General features: G+C 41.6%; 1 protein-coding gene across 9 annotated transcripts in view; it reads left to right on the top strand.

Annotated features, from left to right (window-relative positions):
* The window catches only part of DPF3 (double PHD fingers 3), a 168,341-nt gene that overhangs the window by 771 nt on the left and 147,438 nt on the right, over positions 1–20,132 (top strand). The gene's annotated exons all lie outside the window — the stretch shown is intronic.

Here is a 20,132-nt window from a genome sequence, read left to right as displayed (position 1 = left end):
TATGGGAGAGAGAGGGAAGAGGAGAGGGAGGGAAGCAGACTTGGGTGAAATGAATGGCTCGGGACTGCCGGTCGCTGATTTGGGGCAGGAAGTCTGGAGATCTGTTTTGCATATGACAGGCTTTCGCTTTTCAAAGTGGGGTAGAGAGTTGATTGTGTTTCCATCTTGAGAGCAGGCAGAAGCCGCCGAGGGCTGCGCGAACGGGGTCTGACCCCTGCTCGAGAGAGGGAGGGAGGAAGGGGGCAGGTACTTCTGCTGCGGAGGTATTCCGGGGTTCCCGGTCTGCAAATAAAGCTGATTTCTGAGGGAGACCACGGGAGCCGGTTGTCGTCTTCTGGATCGCGTCCTTTATTTTCCTTGTGGTCTGCAGCGCACGCCGCTAATCCCCGAAGGCATTAGGGAGAGTGGGATTTGGCAGCGTATGTGGGGAGAGGAGCTGTCTTAACCTTTTTCAAACGACTTCCCTGCTAACGGGGGCAGCGCTCTTGCTAGTAAAGCAGGGAAGCACAGTACCTGGCGGTGACGCTTCGTTTGCACTTTCTGGCTGCGCTGAGTGGGTGTTTTTATACCTTCGAGTTTTCCGAGATGAAATTAGGGTTGCGAGATTTTTCTTTTCTTTTTTTTTTTTCCCCCCCAACTCAAGTCTCTCCGGCTGGAGTTGGAAAAACACTTGAAGGTTTTTCCAGGGGTTCCTGCGGCTGTCTCTCTGCGATCCGGAGGGAAAGGAAAGCCTCGAGCTGGGAAGGGGTGCTGACATGTTTGTCTCCTGCTCCGTCCTGGCAGAAAACCTTTGCTTTCATTTACCCGCTCTCTCGGGTACGAGAATCCGCGGGGAGAGAGGAGCGCAGTTGCCAGGGGGTTAATCAAAGAAGTCCGAGTATCCTCATGGGTGGGCGGCGAGGGACGGAACATACTCTGAAAACGGCGCGGAAGAGGCGGCGTTGCCCCCCCGTTCGACGGCAGGTTTGACGCTTGTGCAGGCGAGGGCGATTTCTTCCCGCGCCCCTCCCGGCAGCCGGGCGCTGCCCTGGCACGGGCACCGCACGCCGGGGGCCGCACCGCCCGGCTCCGCACCTGGGCCGGGAGCAGCCGCGGACGTGTGTTGCCGGTGGCGGGGAAGCTCGGGCTCAGTGGCCTCTGGCGACGGCGGGTGGGAGGCGACGAGCTCTCGGGAGCGGCCGCGGCCCCGGGAACATGCCGGGCGACCCCGGCCCCCGCCCCGCCGGCGGATGGGACCTCGCCTCGTCGCCTCGCACTTCGCGGCACCGTGGGGCTCCCAGCAGTCGCGGCGGATCCTGCCGAAGGGCTGCTTGTGCCGAAATGAATTGGGGCCCGATCCCGCTGCTGCTGCTAAACTCGGGGAGGACAGGATGAGGCCATTTATAATTAGCTCCCTTCTCCTCTCCTCGCCCCTGGGGGGTGTGAGAGGAGGAAACAATAGACATCAAGTGCTGGGTTCGCTTTCCTCGGTGTGCCTTTTAAAGTACTAAGGCTATGTGGAGGAAGCAGAATTGGTACTGGCTGTCTGACACCATCTGCGATTTTGTTGACAACTTGTTTAATAAAACATTTTATAATTTTCACTTATTCTTTAAAGTTGCTGATCGGGAAACAATACACATGTGGATAAATTATGCATGGGATAAATTAGGACAAAAGCAGTAGGACACATAATAAGGGAGGGATGCAATGCACAGTGTTTTATCCTCATGTGTCCTTCCTGACAATGAACGGGAGCTGAATGACATTTGCATTTCCTCTGTCTGCGTTTTGATTGTATCTCAGAACCCACAAACGCCCCCTACAGAAACTGGCCACACAAAGGTTTTGCTCCGAGATGGGGGACAATGTAGAGACTGAGAAATCCCAGCTCAGGTATCAAGCAGCTCCTTGTGTGTGCTTGTGCGTTTAAGAGTGTCCAATATTCAGTTTGTCTCTGGCACTGGGACACATATGTGGCCTTGTTCACGCTAGACTAGTCTCCCTGGATAATGTATTCCAGTGTACCTGCACATCTGTGGGAATGCATTTCATAGAATAGCTCTGTGCCTGGAGTCCCTTATTAATGATTGGCTTCTTCTTACACTCAACTTGCCACTTTCTCTGTCCAGAGCTCTCTTCTCACTTTCTGGTTCTCTTTTGGTGCTTTCATTCCTATGCTCTTCTCCCCTTCACTTCCTCTGGTGATCCAATCAACCTGACATGACTGCCTGTTATTTCTGCCATTTATTACCGTGTTGTTTACCAACATGGTGCTACAGGTAAAAATATCTAAGTTTAACACATCTGCAAGGTGAAGGTGGCAGGTGTTTGGACAAACACAGTCTTCATCTGTAGAAGTGGCAGTATTCTGACAGCTTTGATGGGACAGCAGTGGATTTGAAGTGCCGAGTTTGCTGGGTTGGTTTTTTTTCCTACTAGTTTGTGTACCTATCTCCATGCTTTTTCTTTCCACCTTCTCCTCCTTTGGATATCTTAATATGACAAGATTTGAGTGGTGTAGTAGAAGAAAAAAATACATTTAAAAAGTACTCTGAATTACTTCAAATGTCAGTCAGAAATCTCAATGGACTTTGCAAACATTAATTAATTAAACCTCTCAACACCCCTGTGAAGAAAGGATTATTGCCTTTGTTTTATGGATGGCTAATCTAGGACAAAGTGGTTCAGCAACTTTCTAAGAGATCAAGTCTAGAAAGTAGCCCTTCAACTTCCAGTTTTAGCATCTAGTCCCATTTCCTCCTTCTCTGCCATATTAGGGATGTGCATATGGTACCATAATGCATTTAATATAATTAAGACTTTGTAATTCACAAAGTCTTGTCTAGGAGCTGTTTTCCCCTCACCCTTATCTGTCTTTACTCCCACAGCTGACTTTTATTTCAGGTTGTCAATTAAACATGCTAAATGGAACATATGTTAGGCTGTTGCCATTTCAGCATGTGAGATCCCTCATGCTGTATAGTGCTGTGCCTGGACGCTCACCAGAGGGGCTGCTGCCTTTCAGTAGTTCAGCAGTTTAGCGCTACCAGTGCTTTTCCTTTTGCTCAGGACAGCCTCTGGGACAAAAGGGGCTAACTTAAGCTCAACTGTTAGGCCAGCTCACTTGCATGCTGACTGCGTTGTTGGATAACTTTGATGTGCCTGGGGACACTTATTTTCTGCCAGGTGTTTGTGGACCAGATCATCACAGATTTGTGTGCACAGTGCTAGAGCTGACATCATAAACCCTAGCAGGCCTGTTCTGTCTCTGCATTCCCACTGCAAATACACAGCAGCAGTCAGTTTTCCAGTTCCAGTATTCTCAGATAAAATTGTCTTGACAGCCAACTTCGACCCCTGGGCTGCCAACATGGCCTTCCTTGTGATGATGAATTCTGTGGCATGAGACAGCTGTGAAGAAATAGTCTACGTTCAGATCCCTGTTTCACATTGGCAAGAGACCAGTGTGGGCCTTGGGTTCTTGTATGGCAAGAGTATTTATTAGTGATTACTCTGGCTTGAACTCAGGCTAGGAACTCAACTGGAAGGTTCCGTATCCCATTACATGTGCCTGAAACAGCCCTATGTCCTGATTAGGTGGTGGTGAAGACTGATTTTTTTTTTTGTTTTTTTTTTTTTTTGGATGTTGCATAAGCACCTGGTTGCTGATTTTTTGATATTAAGTGAAAGTGTAATGTGTAAGGTGGAAGCAATAAAATAGACAAGTAGGTTGCTAGTTCAGTGTTTACAAGTGATGTGGAGGTGTTTTTAACATGGATTTGCAGAAGGGACTTTTCTTCTGCTTGACAGAACAGAGTTTGTTGGTCACATTAAATCACATACAAAACCTCTACCGCACTTCCAGTGTGGCTCTGATGTTACTTAAAAGCATAAATGAGCTTGTGTGACACATTTCAAATCAAAATTGTTGTCCACATGAAAACTGTATTTTCTACATCTCAGCATCAGCTTTTAGCAAAAACAGGGCATGAATGTTACTGTATTTACACAGAGGAACATAAGAATAAAACCAAAGTCATTGGAGGACCAAAAAGCCAAGTTAAGAAGACCAGAGCATACACTGGTTTAAATATGAGAGGCTCTGATAAATGTTATGTTACTAGTTTCACTCTTATATCTGGTTCCACCAGTTGCTTATGCGTGATTAGTTGTTGCAGTGCTTTTGTAATTTTGTTTTGTTGGTCTTCCAGCCTTTCAGTCTGATGGTGGAGGTTGTATCTCAAAACTGCCACTGAATAAAAAGTTTTAAAAACATATTATTTGTGGTGTGTGAAAGCAATATTGAGCTATCTGGGTTGTGCTACAGAGGCCCAAAGGTATGATTTTTTGGAGGGTGTAATAATTTCAAGGTAAACACATGTCCAATGGGCTAGATGCATGATACCTGTTAGATAGCATTCACAGTGTCCAAGTGGGAATTGTTTACACAGACCATGCAGAAGTCAGGTACACAGAGTGAAAAGGAGATCTGTCTTCTGTCTGAGTCATGGTGAAGGTAATGTGGCTTATCCTTTGTGGAGCCTAATGAAAATTGATTTCTTCCTCTGCTTTCCTAAAACTGGAAGCATGGTATTTGGAGGTTGCTCTCAAGAGCAGACTTTGTCCATCTTGTATATCTGTCTTCTGCAGCTTACAACAGTTGGCTGTACCTCTGCTGTCCTGAAATGAGGCATTCTAATGCCCCAAGTGGCTGTGAATAAACCTTCTTTTAGGATTGTAATTTGCTGAGCCTGGAGTTTTCTCACTCTGGTTTGTCTTTCATGTCAGAGCTGAATTTCTTTGCTCAGTAGATCAATTTTACAATCTTGGTATTTATTCTGGGCTCATCACTCTGTTGTCTGTATGTGATGTTGCCTTGAGCAAGAACCATCCCTGTATTGTTTATCCCCGAGGACTTGTAGGAGTGGAATGAATCTGTTCCGGGAGTTGATGTTTTTTTCCCTTGGAGAGACCAACCTCTGATCTGAGGTTTCCCTGTCTGGGGTGACATACTCCCATGTGCAGACGAGCAGCACCAAGGCAACATTGCTTAAGGCCTGTTCTGAGGGCTTCATTAGGACTGTACTTCTGGCTTTGCCTGACAGTTTTACCTGGGATGCAGAGACTGAGGTGTGTTAATTGCTTCCTTAGTGCAGGTCTCGGTTTTAGCAGTGGTTTGTTTCTTATAAGGAAAGTTAACTCATCAACACAATCTAAAAGGAATCATACTTTTAGAATACCTTTTTTTTAAAACAAAAATTTTCAGGTGGAAGTGCTTCTTTCATTTCTTTAAAAACTTCTCTACAATTTGTGGAACAAACTCAAATATGCTGGACTACTGCATAAGAAGCAGAAAGTGGTTTTCCTTTCTTATTTCATAAGAAAGAACTGCATAGTTTATTTTTACTGTCTAAACTGAGTGACATGTAACACAAATATCATAAGTGAGTACTTGAATACCGAATATTTAAAATCCTTATTTATCTTTAATAGTCTAAATTATTAGAAGCATGATACTTTTTTTTAATTGTTAGATATGGTTTATTTCCCAGTAGAGCATATTTTAACCACAGATTCCCAACAGATGTCTCAGAGAAGAATAATGCAGTGTCTCAATGGCTGCTGGCAAATATCCTTCTCACACCTCCATCCCCTCCAGCATGGAAATAGCAGAACTATGTCAGCATGTGTCTCAGTTTTCAGGTTACCTGCCTGCAACGGGTGCGGTCAGAGAGTTACAATTCCAACCGCATGGACAATTTTACTGGCACTCCAGCACTGTCTGAGGGGAGGCTTCACAGGGAGCCAGTGGAGCAGCAAGAGCAGAGCAGGGACGGGTACTGATGAGTGTGCACTAGGTGGCTGTGATCAGCAGCGTGTGCTTGCCAAATCCTGATTCATTAATTTCGTGTTCTGCTGAGCTGTAGCCAGGACAGAGTCCCCTGCTCAAGTGTTGATGGGGACACTGACTACATCAATGTTTTTCTGGTAAGAAAGGCTCAAAGTGATATTTAATGTCACAGTCTGTTGTGACAGAACTGATCCAACCTGAGGATCATCTCTCAATTCGTACAATGCAGAGGGTTCTATCAGTCTGAAAACTCTGTACTTGCTTTCTGATAATTTTTATAAATCGATATAAAATGCCAGCTCTAACACATATGAAATCTTAGTATGCAAAAGAAAGGAACTCTATGTAACTTATGGTTTCTACCCTTTCTTTTTTGTCAGATTCCCATTTGTGATGTGAGATACAAAGCCTTGGTTAAGACATTGTGCTAAATTCTCTACAAACACATGGCTTAATGCTTCCTGCCTTTTAATTCTCAAATATCTAAATAGGTTGGACGGTGCAAAGAAAATCAGGTGCAGAGCAGTGGAATAAGGCCATGCCCTGAGTTGGTTAATTCCAGCCTGCCCTACCGCATCATCTGGCAGGGCTGATGTGATCTGATCAGATGCGGGCATGCTACTTCTGCCAAAACACAGAGTACAGTGCTTATGCTGCTTTTATGCTTTGAGTTGGCTTCATGATAGCCACGGGAAGATAGATTATGGCTGTTGGAACAAAACTTCCTCTTGAAAATGTTTTGGGTGCTTTTCATGTTTTGGAAGAGTAAGTGAACACCAATTCAGTGCTTTGTGTCATGTGGCTATGAAATTTTTTGTCTGGTTCTAGGAACTTTGCAGTTTCTGGTGTTCCTATGGATCCACAGCCTAACATGGCTAGTCACAGAGTTGGAAGAAAAATCAAAATGGCTGGAATTATAGCCCAGATAGTTCACTATCCAGTGAACAGTGCCATAGGGAAACTTATCATGGAGATAAAAAGTTAGTACTATTTCTTCAAGGGAAAATAATGCCCATATTTCCATTCAGTTTCCATTTTTAAGAACAGTTTTGAAAAAAGTAATCATGGATTTGTAACTGTTCAAGTATTTTGGTCTCAATATTGTTTCCTGAGAGACTGTGTTTAGCTAATGATGGGGACAAAAATATTTTATGTTTATGATTACTTTAAAACCTGTGCAATCTGAATAAGAAATAATGGAAACAGTGGTTCAGAAAGCTGTTTTACTGCTAAACTGCTTTGGTATGCATCATGTTTCAAGCTGTTGTTTAGAAAATATGGTTAAAAAAATCACTAGCCAGTATCCAATATCAGAAATTATACCATGAACCCATTTTTATCTACAAGCTTACCTTCGTGGCTTTTGCCTTTTTTTTCTTTTTAAACTACTAAAGGATGTATTGAAGACTGTAAGTTCTTGTGTTTTCTATGGATTCTTTATCCTCAAAGTTTCCAGTTCATTAGCATATATCTATTGATGTGAAGTATGGATTAAATCAGGATCATAATTTTAATTCATAGGTTAGTACCTTTTATAACTGGGTTAGGTTAAGAGGCATGTGATATGTGATGGGTGAGTATTGGTGATGGGAAGACTTCACAGTGAACTCTTTCTCCACTGGTACGGAGAAACCATCTCAGTTGCCACACTGAGATACGTCTTCTGCTTCGTCATATCTGACTGACCCTTTCATTTTTAGGATCTGCTTCTCAAAAAAGGATGTGCCCTTCTGCAAATGTTGGTGATGTTAGCCTTCAGTGATAAAATGGCATGTGGATGAAAGCAATGTTAATACTTCCCCAGTGGGATAAGGCTCCAAAAGCTTCTTGCTTCTCTTTTCTCCCATGCTGATACAAATGAATGGGACCTCCGTCAGGTTAGCTGGTTTTATGTTGATAGTAAACAGGCATTCCCAAGGTTTAAATCTAGCAAAATAGTGTTGATGGGGTAAATACGTGGAAAAGTCTTCTCAATTTTCTGTCACAAGATCTGATTTGTTTTTGTCAGTAGTCTCAGCTAAATGTTTTATCTTCTCCTCGCTTTCCCCTGCCTCCCAACCTCTTTCCCCCATTGACCTCTATGAGAGCAATCCCGGCTGCTGATTTATCAGGGCAGGCTAGCTCAGCACTGTGTGGAGATTGCTTTTAATTAACTCTCTTCGTTTTGCCAACCTTCAGGGAGCAGCAACCCTTTAATGATTATAATATTTTATCTGGATTTATATCTACCTTATGTGTTGTTTGTTGCTGTGCTTCCTCACATGTTCTTCCTGAGCCATTTCCCAAAATGAAATGTTTGTTTCAGTTCCCTCATACAGGATGAGAGTCTTTAATGGCTTCTGGACTGGAAGGATGGACTGTCTATGATCTACGGAGGTGTTTTGGAGGAGGATGGGGATTGTGAGGTGATACATGGATGGGGACTATGAAGTGATGCATTTTGGGGCTGTTTGGAGCAAGACTTGCCTCAGTGTTCTGCCTCCATGCAGAGGGAGAGGCAGCTTTGTTTCATGGTTGCAGCATGGCAGATAAGAGCTTACTGAATTAAGTCTGCCTCCTGACTTGTTATATGACATAGATAAGTCATAAGCTTATTTTCACAGTCGTGTATAACTCTAGTGCCTCCTTTACTCAGCCTGACTAGTGTGAATGTTCCTAAAATGTAGTTAAATTCCTATCTATGAATACAGGTCTAAAGCAGAGTCTCTCTTCATGTGCAAAAGACTACCTTGGTCTACTGTGAGTAGCTCTACCAAGTGAGATTTCTTCAAACTGAGCAGAAAGTAGCTATATAAAATTTCTCGCACATGGAATTTTCTCTTTACACATCCTCCAATGAGATTTTCGGAGGTTCCAGGATGAAAGAATTAGAAAAAAAAATATGTGTTATTTGTAATATAAAGTATGTGTCACTTTCATGCCAGGGCAGAAAAATACTTTATAATCATGCTTAAAGTAAGCATCATAGTCCCTTTTGTGGGATTATTTCCTCCATTCTTCTGAAGGGAAGAATGGCGTGCACTGTCTGACTTGGTGATGGTCATACTAGTCACATCATCAGCCATTGTCTCACCATTGCTTTGCTTTTGGTGTTGAGTGTTAATATGAGAGTAATGTGTTGAAGGTGAATGGGAATCCTTCCTTGGCAACACTTTCATGGCCAAGCTGAGGAGTGGAAAAGTGAGTTAAGACTGTCTGGTTCTGATGGAAGAAGTTCACCAATAATTATTGCTAAACCATCCTTAATGGAAGGGGTTTGTGCCCAGAGCTGATAAAGGCATTTTTGGGATGTAAAGATTTTTCCACAGAAATGAACTAAGTGGCAAGTACTTTTGCATTTCAAAATATATATGCTGTGCACCAGTCTGTACACTATGATTTATGTATTGAATCCAAAGTCATTGGTGTGAGAACGGTTTGACTCAATTTACTTTACATGGCTACTTTTAAGTATGTGTAAGTGTATTTAAAGCTCCTTTGTTAAAATGCAGAAGAAATGAAGAAGTTCCCAGATGTAGTCCACCCTTGCTGAGGAAAATGACTCCGAGACACAAGCTAAAAGGAACACAGTTGTGAGTGCTACTTCTCACAGTATTGGCGGCACATCACTGCATAAGATCTTCTGTGTTATCTGGTCTGTGGTATGTGTTTGTGTCTGTCCTGTCTTCCTCTGCATTCCACTTTACTGTAAAAAAAATAATTGTTTGGACTTAATTTTTCTGTGTTGTTGCTGTAATTCCACAGTAACTAACTTCTGGCATTCTCATCTGACCAGACTGCAAACATATCTGGTTCAGGGACTCATTCTGCTGAGTAGATCTGAAAGTAAATTCCCTTTCCCCCTGTTATTAACTTTCTAGTTTTGTTTCCATAACTGACTTATCCACAAAGTCCTAGGGTTAGGAGAGGCTGCCTTCTGACATGTCTTCCGAATTCCTCACTGCTAAACACATGCGAAGTCAAAACCTGGCTGGGCCTCAATGGCCAGTGTGTTTCCCAGACTGCTCTTTCCAGCTACCTTCTCCTCCATGTACCACTCAGAAGGGAGGAAGAGGAACAGATGAGGGGTGAGCACTCTGCCTTTGGGAAAGGCTCTGACCTGAAAATGGATTGCAATTTCAGCAAAATGGTTCCACTTGGTGATAAAATTGCATGCCTGGGCTGTGAGCTCTTTGCATTAATTTCTTCTCTGCTAAACTTTCCCAGTCAATTAACTGTGTCCATCTCCTGCTCTAGCAGCCACATGTGCCTTTTCTGCCACAGCAGGGTTTTGGAGCAATAATTCCCTGCAGCATTTGCTGCAGCAGTTTTCCTCTAGCAGCTTCCCTCAAGCATGGTTATCAATCAGGACCTGTCAGTTTTTTTCCCTCCAATGCATCTGTTTTCAGGGTTGTAGGACTTTGACCTATTGCTTTTGTCTTTATAAGGATTACTTTTTACAACAGGGCCCAAAGCTGAATGAAAATTTCAGTCTTACTGTGAAGAGATTCTGCTAATCCTGGATATTTCTTTTGCTTTCTGTCATTTTGCCTCCCTTGGGTTTTAATTTTGCTTGTCCAAAAGGCCTCATTTAGCTGGCTAATAGTTCTTGTGTGGTTGTTCCAGGCAGCACCTGCAGTGTAGAGGTCTCCTCTGAGTACCTGGCTAACAGGACTTCATGAAAGAGTAGTGAGTTCTTAGAGGCTGAAGCATCCGGGAGATGCTCAGCCATGGGATTTGACATAGACTACCTTTGAAGGGAATTCCGCATCCACCTCTGGAAGAACGGTTTGTAAGCTGGCACTAGTGTTCCCTTTGCAAAGCACCTAAGGGGCCATGACAGTGGCTTGAACATGATTGGGCTAGAGTGCCGATTAAAGAGTCTATGCTTTTTATCTTGTCTTGCGTTTTTGGGTGAGCCTGGTCCTGTTTCTGTAGGTACTGATATCATAAAGGCTGCCATCCTAGTTGGCACTAATTGGTTCCTCTCTGGGTGCTTTCAGACAAGAAGACAAAGACCAAATTGGCCACAGTGGCTCAGTTAATGGAAGTGTAAGTTTAAAAGTCCTGGGTCTTATGTCCAGTTCTCTGGTACTATGTCAGATAATCTCTTTCATAAACTGAAAAGTCCTTGTCTTAAATCTCCACTTGGACTGTTTGTTCCCATTACTCCTCTTGGGATGTTTCCAGAACCCACTGCTCTGATGGCTGGAAATAGCATTTTAATCCCTGGGCTAGCCCTACTTGTGACCAGTTTATACCCATTTGTTCTGGTGCCAACATGGAGTTGTTAGTTTAAGTACTATTGCTCCCTCCATGTCTTCCTCTCCACTATGACTTGTACATTTATATGACACTATGTGTCACATATTATAAGCCTTCTTGGTCTTTATTTTGATATACTAAGCTATCTGTGCTATCTTTTCCTTTCCTTCGATGACTGATGTATTGATTGTCCTTGCCTTCTCTACTCCAGCTTGGATTACTCACATTCAACTCTCTCGAGTGCGAGTAGACACAATTGTACTCTGTTCCAAGTGAGGTTTAGCCCTCTATAATAACTTGGTCTTTTACTTCTTTCTTCTGGGAAAACCTTGCTTTTGCATTTGTTTGTGGTTGTATAGTGCTGGTGGTTCACAGTCATCCTGTGGTAGACTGATATTATTGTTTCCCCTCCTGTCCTTTCAGCTGTTGTTGAAATGATGATCTGTAAGGTATTAAGTGACATTTATGCTGAATTCACTCCGTCTAATTCTTCCTGTCTGATGCTCCTAATTTCCTTGATGTTCCTTCAGCTTGTGTCAGTGGCTAACTTTTCTCAGCACACACACTTTTTGTGCCCGGGTCATTAATGGAAATATTGATTTCAGTCCGCAGACCAACCCTTTCTAGAACTCCAGAAGTAACCTCCTGTCACCCAGCTACTGTTTCTGTGTCCAACCCTCTTCAGTAGTTTTTCAGTCATATCACCATTCTTTTGCCAATCCTCATCTTCTCAACTTTCAGTAATTTCTTATATACTAGTGCATGAAACATTTTCTAAAAGTCCAAATAGCTCAGAAGTATCTTATGAAAGCAAGATGTCAAGTTACTCTATCACAACGTATCAATCTCTCATCTTTATAGCTTCCTTGTTCAAGACTGTTCTTGATTGTATTGCACTTAAAAAACTGGATGTGAGTAAACTCTAGCTCAGTTAGCTTTACTGCTATAATTTGCAAGGCTTTTGTTCTAAAAGAGTTAACAAAGAGTATCTTACTTTGCATTTTATACTTTGGTAATATAGTAGCAACCATGATTTTCAGTATCTGTTTAAAGAACCTGCTAGTAAATGTATGATTTCATGTCGCATTTCTTGGACAAAGATTATTCAGAATTTATGCCTTGACTGCACAAATGTCTTTGTGGCTTGAATCTCAGTCATTCCAGTGAAGCGCATCATTCCTTTACTTTTTGGCTTCTACCTATATTATATTTAATCTATGTACCATTCAAACTGCACAGCAACTGAACTTCCTTTGATTGCTTTTATTTTGATGTCTGAAGAATATTGCTGTTTTTAAATAGCTTTTGCAAGTTGTAACTCTTGACTTTAGAGATTCTCCCTATACTTCCTAACCTTTAAGATCCATTTTTGTCTTCTCTTACTACTGTTTTCTGCTCCTGAAGGGTGTCTGTCCTTTTCCAAGGTAATTATTCAGTCAATAACTTCTCCAGTCTTTCCATATGAGTTTCAAACAATTCTTGCATTTTCCTCTAAAAGAAACTCCTGAAGTTCTGCTGTATTCCACTCCACCCATGCTTAAAGAACAGGTTTGAAGTACTTTGTGATAGTGATGGGTATTGTAAAATTTTGTACCTATTCTTGGACTGCAGAAGACTTAGGTCATGGTGATCTAGGGAAAGCAGGGGCAATTCTGCTTAACATTAAGTTGTTTTACTTAATTAAATCATGCCTAAATGTGGCTCTTAAGATTTCATCAGTATAAAACAATGTTGCATCTTTCACCAGCATTGCAACCATTAAGTGGAAATTCAAATGAGCAACATAAAGATTTTTTTTTTTAAATGAACTTACTCTGTTTTTCTCTGATGTTGGTCTTATTCAGAGAAAACTGTGTATACGTGCACACAAATATACATACATTATGGCATTGTTTGTTAATCGATGTCCTTGCATTTTAAACATTTCCATATGTTCCTTACTGATTTATAGCAGTACATGATTCAAGTCTTTTCTACTGGTCAGTTTCACAAACTCATATAAATAGGAAAAAGTGATATGTATACACATATTTTTTTCTTACTATAGGGCTCTGGGAATTTTCAAAATATTATAGCAGTCTTTGGGCCAATGCATATCCCAGCAAGCCCTTGCATAAGTGACCTAAAATCGTGTGATCAAACCTCTTCTCCCCTCCCCATCCCTAGAGAGATATTTGTAATTAGATAAAATGAGGACAGAATATGCATAAGTATCTGTTATGCTGGGATTCCTGCCCAGAAAGGAAACTAATGGCCTGAGCTGGCCATAATCTTTTGCACCCTGTGTACTATTGACAAGGCTATGGCTTGAGATGCTGGGAGTTCAGGGGCAGATTTTTACTGCTGTCTTATGGTGGTAACCTTTCTAAATTGACTGTTTTCCAAAACAAGTGGAATTACACAGCCTATATTTTACTCATCATTCATTGTTGGGGACATTTTGCTTGTAAGAGAGGGCCTGATTCTTCAGTCTCATGGCTAATGCAGTGGAAGTGAGTGTAAATTACTGCTTCAATGGTTTGGAAGGGTTACACATTCACCTTGCCCAGATGTAAATGAAGTGAAGTGCAAGACAGTGGAGAACTGGAAGTGGAGTTGTTATTGGTAATTTTTTTCCATTTCATCTAGCAAGTGCTGCTTCTCATTGGTTTTTCAGAGAAAGGGATAGTGCAGTTCTGTGGGCACATTCATCTCTCTCTAGTTAAGCTAAGTATCCCCTTTGAAGCCTGTATGACAGGTTGTCTAGTACTGTGATACTACACAATGCAAGAGGATCAGGTGGGTGGCACTTCAGGAATCTGGAGACTGCTTTATGTACTGTTGCTGTTTTCTTCTTTCTCCCAATGCATATGGTAGGTGTCAGCTTGCCTCTCATGAAATTCTAGTTTTTTGGTCCTCTGCTATACTGGGTTTTGTCTCATGACTTGGCAACAATGAAACACAAACCCCGGGCACTTACAGTTCTGTCAGTCTTCCTCAGATATCCAAGCCGCTGGTAAATCCACTGATGAAAAACTTGTCTTAGAGCGGGTGGGCAGTCTGCGTGCTAGTCTTCCTCTCCTGTTCTGCTTCAATGTCCTTGGGGTAAATGTCAGTAAAAGTAAGAAGTGTTTTGATACAAAGAGGGGCAAGGTCACGTAAAAAGCATGCCCTCCTGCACATTCCCAAGGAAGGTATTTACCCAGCATTTCCATTGCTCTGCCTGGCATAGCTAAATCAGGAAGAGAGCCAAAACTGTGCTGAAATTTAATTCTTTTTTTGAAATTAAGTCCAGTTTGGCATCTTTTTGAGCTGAGAAAGTTTGGCTTGCTCTTCTTCTCCACTCACAGTAAATTGCAGAGTGGAAGGTTTGGGGTGAACCTCTGTTTTCTGTGCTTACAAGGCAGCAGGAACTTCTATGGCTGGGCTGGAATGTGTTGTTTCAACACACTGAATGCGAATAAAAAGCTTTAGCTTCATACAGACTGTGGTTTTTGTTTGTACTCAGTCAGTGTGATTTCACTGAAGTCCAAAAAGTTATGCCAGTGTGAGAGTCTATGTTATTTCAAGACAACTGTACTACAAGAGAAAATTCTTTTTATTCCTCCCACTCCCCCCCCTTAATTTCTCAGAATCTCCGTCCTTCTCAGATATTCAGTGGCACCCAGTGCTTATAATTTAGCAGGAAATATTGGCACCAGTAACCCTTAATGGGATCCTTAGCAGAAGCCTATAGCTTAACAGACAGGACAGACAGTAGATAACTTCTTAGTAACAGGGATGGGTCAAAACAAAATCCTGGCTGTCAGCACTTCTTGTGAGCTTTGAAGATTGAACCTGCATTTGAAGTTAAATGTCTTTAATGAACAGGATCCAAACACCCACATGCTTTGGCAGAGCTCAGATCCAAATTCTGTCTACCTAAAGAATCGAGGTTCTGTTTTCATGTAGATTCTTCTACTAGTGCGAAGCAAGGGAAGAGATAAGACAGAAAATATGACACACTGGCAAAATTGTTTTTCAATACTATGTTTTTCAAAATTTTTTCCATGAGGGATCAGCAGCTCTTAAAAAATCACAGGGAGAGCATACAGTTGTCGATGAGCCAGAACAGTTAAATATTTTTAAATATTTTAATTACGTTATTCCTTCACCTTTCTTTCTCACAAACATGCCCAGTAAAACTCCAGTAATGCAAACACTTGCTTGAGAGGGGGATAAAGTTCTTTTCAGCAAATAATGATGGTGACATTTTAATCACATCGTAACAACACTGTTTACAATGGTTTAGGTTTGGCATTGAACTTATACACAACATTTGTTCTTTTATACGGTATTGATATTACATAGTAAAAATAGCACAATTGCAAAACTCATTTTGTTACTCTTGTGCCAACTTTGTTCAGCTGACAGTTGCTGTATGAACTTTTAAAGCAATGGTTCATGCATATGCTAATACCAACTGTACGATTAATTCTCTATACTTTCAAATGATTCTCGTGTGCCTTACAACCCTGCATGGTAGTTACTTCCCAGTTTGAACTACCTGCAAAACCGCTTCTGTCAGGTAAACTGAGCTCATCCTGAGTGGTTCCCTCCATCGAGATGATAAAGAGCAGCCACTACCTTTCAATTTCCCAGAACATTCCTGCACAGTAGTTTGTTCTAGGCACTTGGTTTCACTAAGCCATTTCAGGATGGTGCTATTCAGAAATTTTCATCTTTCTAGTGTGAGATTTGGAACTACTCTGTGAAGTTTTGGATGCCATATATCCTCTGATTGTTTTCTGTCTGTGAAGGATTTAAAAAAAAGATCAAGAGGGTGAAAACAAAACCAAGAGCATCCATAAATGAGCATTGCAAGTAGTGGTACATAGTAACAGCTGAACAGCTGGCGTTGGAAGTCTCCACTGGGTCACACACTCGTTTTGCATTAAGGAAGTAAAAAAAAATCAACTTAGTAGATAGGGAGGGGGAAGAACTTTCTGCAGGTGAAATGGTGCTCCCTTGGGTAGTTACTAGCCAGGAGCAGGCTGACATGCAGCTAGACCTGCTGCTGCATCCTTCTGGGAGGTTATAATTCAGATAGAGAAGACACAAGTAGATTTTATTTTGAAATATTTTCAATTCTTCCTTGTTCCTACTGTTACATTTAAACTGCACTTTATATTAGGAAGATTGTTGTTGTTTTCTGTGTTCACTTCTTAACAGTTTCTCACGTGGGAAACTTAAAATGGGCAGGAAAGAATCAATATGCAAGAGTGCGTGTACAAACCAGAACCTGATCCCAGAGTGGGGAATCATTGGACTTTTACACTGGGAAAGACATCAGAGAGGATCAGTTAGAAAGATCTGAGAGGAGCCAAAAATGCTGTTGGTCCCTAAGAAGTACCCCTTACCTAAGAGTCAAATGGAGTGGTTTTGTTTCCTGACAGGCCTGCTCAGATTTTCACTCAATGTTTCATTTTACATACTTACAAACATATAAAACGTGATGGTGACCTTAATAGTAATGACTGATATTGGACTCAGTCCTTATTTTTTCCAAGATACCACTAAAGAGGCCTGGAGTTGGTAGACCTTTGCTTAGTTAGAGATTGTTTGAAAGGTGATGAAAATTACCCTATAATAAAACTGCAGCTACACAGTAGGGGACAGTGCTTGTGTGAGACATTCTTTTTCTGCTTTATGTTGGCCACACACCTCTGTAGCAATAATTATTACAAAATGACTCATCAGCATGCTATGTGGAGCACCACCTACTCTAGTGGCACCAGTGCTCCCCTGGACTGGCAGATACCTGTGCTCTAAGGGGATCTGGGGCTTCCTGGCAGCATAGGCAAAGCTGCGTTTTGCCTCTCTAAGGATAAGGGGTCAAGGCCAGTGCTATTCCAGTTATAGGGAAGGAAGAAGTAGGAAGAACTGGAATGGAGAACAAGGGGAGGATGAAGCCTGCTACTCCTTTTCCAGCCAGGAGGGTATGGAAAATGGGAATGGGACCTGCAGGTGGGAGCTTTTCTCCTGTAGCAGATACTCCCATTTGGGAGCCACCATGATGCTCAGCATGATTTCTAAATGGCTTTGATAATGTTTTTTTGTGGAAACTTTTAAAGAATCTAAGCTGCCTTGAGAAGTCCTCCAGAGGCACACTTCATTAAAACCCTTGAAACACTGGCTAGGAGCAACTGGTCAGGTCACCTATGGAGGCCCAGTGGGATCAATAACTGGGCCTGTGCTACCTGATATTTGCAAATGATCTAGGAAAGAATGTGGAGAGGAGGTGGAAAACTTAGCTGATAATACTAAGTATACTCCATGTGGGAAAAACATGAGGTTGCTGCAAAGTGTTAAAGAAGGACCCCATGAAACTGAATTTTTTTGGTCATTAAAATGACTGGTTATGTTCCGTTTAGATAAATGTAAATTAAGGCATGCGGGGAAAAATATCCCAAATTAAGGTATACAGGAATGTGGACAGAACTGATTATTGACACTGAAAAGTTCTGGAGTTATAATAGATCTACCAAAATATGATCTTTGTGCTCAATAGTAGGGAAAGATAAAAATAAGGTAATAAAGAAAAAAAGAGGGACAGGAAGGAAGAGACGGAGGCTGAATGTTATGAGTTAGTATCAAAGGAAAGAAAACAAACATCATTAGTATAAGAATATATTTGACACATTACTGATCTTAAAGGTTATTTTCCAACCTAAATGATTCTGTGATTCCATGATTGTATGTGAATCCAAGGTTTGGAGCACGTTGGAATACTGTGAGCAGTTTGGTCTCCCTGTCTTGAAAAGGATACAATGAGCATAAAGATGTACTGAGAAAGAAACAAGGTGGATCAAAAGGAATGACTTCTGTATGAAGAATTACTAAATTGATTTGGGTTTTCCAGTCTGTAAAAAGATTTCTGACTCTCTCTATGAGAGAAGTTCATGAGATCAGGAGTATCATGAAAGGGGCAAATAGCAGATGGATGGATGTTCGTTCTCTGTCTTGAAGTCAAAAGTTAGGACATCAAATGAGATTATCAAGACGTTGGTTCAAAAGGAACAAAAGGAGATACTTTTCTCCTAAATATTAAATACATCTGTGAAACTCTTTACAATGGGATGTATGGGATATTAAAGTTTACCTGAGTTCAAAATTTCAGCTTTACAGAAGGAAAATCCTTCAATGACTTTTGAATACCCTGATATCTGAATCACAGTTCCCCAGAGGTTGAGAGGATATACAAGTATATTTCCTGCAGAATAGCACTATATCCATATTTTGTGTGCCTTCCTTACTGCCCTGAGTTTGAGACAGCATCCTGGTTAGATGGACCTTTGGTCTGACCTGGTATGGCTGTTTTTATGTGCCAAAGTCTCTGGCAGTCACACAGTACTTAGCAGTCTTGCAAGAAAGGCCTTGAGAAGTTTCAAAATAAGAGACCCAAAAATGCAAGATGGAATTCTGATTACTGGCTGAATAACTAGAGCTGTATTTTGTTCTTTGCAATGTTTGCTCCTGCATGTCAACCCTAGGGGGAAGTCGGTGTGCCAGTTCACCCGGGTCTTGCAACAACTGAGACAATCTGTTTATTAAACATACGCTTTGGCTGCTGTACAGAGGAAATGGCATGATCCAGACTGGTAATGCAGAGACTTGTATTTAGTTTCTGCCTACACCATTGACTTTCTGTATATATTCAGACAAGTCCTGTACCTTATTGTCCCTCTGTTCCTCTATGAAAAGAATACATAAAATACTTTATTTCTCTTATTAAAGACAAGTTTGAGATACATGGTTATAAAGTGCTAAATAAAGGGCTAAAACTTGTGGGTGAATACAAAGTGTTTGATGCTGATTTGTTTAATGGGCATTACATTTAAGAGATTTGTTGCCTTTAATATCTGTTCATAGGCCTCTCATTCAGACTGGGTAGGAAGTAAAACCTATATTCAGATTCATCCTAGAGGGAAAAAAAATCTTAATTAGTTGTTTCTACACTTATTAGTTATTCATTGGTTTGGGGTGTGTGTGTCAGTATTGGCAGGGTGAACCCTGGGGAAATCTGCAGTGATCTGATCTGACTAGAGGAAGCATTTTTGTTTTATCTTTTCTGTCCTGTTGCACAGTTTCTTTTTGCTTTTTTACTCTCACTACATCACTGTTAATGGAATGAATTTTTTAGCTGTGTCTCAGATTCACAATCATATGTGACCTTTGCTCTTCATGTGTCTGTCTTTCTGCTCCTGTGGCCATTTGCAGACATGTCTTATAAGTTAATATTTATAATGAAAGGCAACTGGTGGCACTTGTCTGTAAGGTGGTTGTCCTCTTCTCATGCTGGGCAGTACCTGAATCCTGATGAGAAGCCAGACGTGCTCTTGTTCCAAACTAAAGGTATTCACTGGAATGATTATTGGTTCCATATTAGGCACTTGATCAGGATAGTTTACAATGTTTCCAGGACATTGCAGACATTGGGTAAAAGAGACAACGAAACCCATCTTTTTCAGTGCACTAGCTAGGTATTCACACAGCTTTCTACAGTCAGGAGGAAGCTCTGATGTGCTCCTTTTATGTATCAGCATTTGAGTTCTTAGATACCATGTTTCTGAGAAATCTTTAGAGATTAAACACAAACTTTGGCAGCATGACCAAGAAGACCTACATGATTGCCTTCACTACTGGGATTCAACTGCTGGGATTGCATCGGTCCTCTGCCTCAAAGCTGCTACGGATCAGGAAGTGTGGGAGAGGACCCAGGAGGTTGTGCAAACCTCCTCTAAGTTTCACTAATAAACTTCTAAGTATGTTTGAAATGAAATAGCTGGGACTGCGACGTTCCTATGGAGAACCTTACTGCAGCAAAAGAAAGCAGCAGCTCCTATAAATGTATCTGCTTGGTGCTTCCCCTATTGGGCACCAGAGTAGTCATAATGTGAATGGAAGTCTACATTGCAAATGTGAAGGCAAAAGACATGCAATTGCTTCTTGACACTATTGTATGTTTCCGTGCTGATGGGTTCACAGGGCCACTGCAAGTGGCTACTAGGAAGAAGTGTGGATTGTGAAGAAAGGC

This window comes from Corapipo altera, unplaced genomic scaffold, assembly GCF_003945725.1.
Source record: "Corapipo altera isolate COAL_440 unplaced genomic scaffold, ASM394572v1 23b, whole genome shotgun sequence".
NCBI lineage: Eukaryota > Metazoa > Chordata > Aves > Passeriformes > Pipridae > Corapipo > Corapipo altera.
This window is presented reverse-complemented; position numbering and strand designations above follow the sequence as displayed.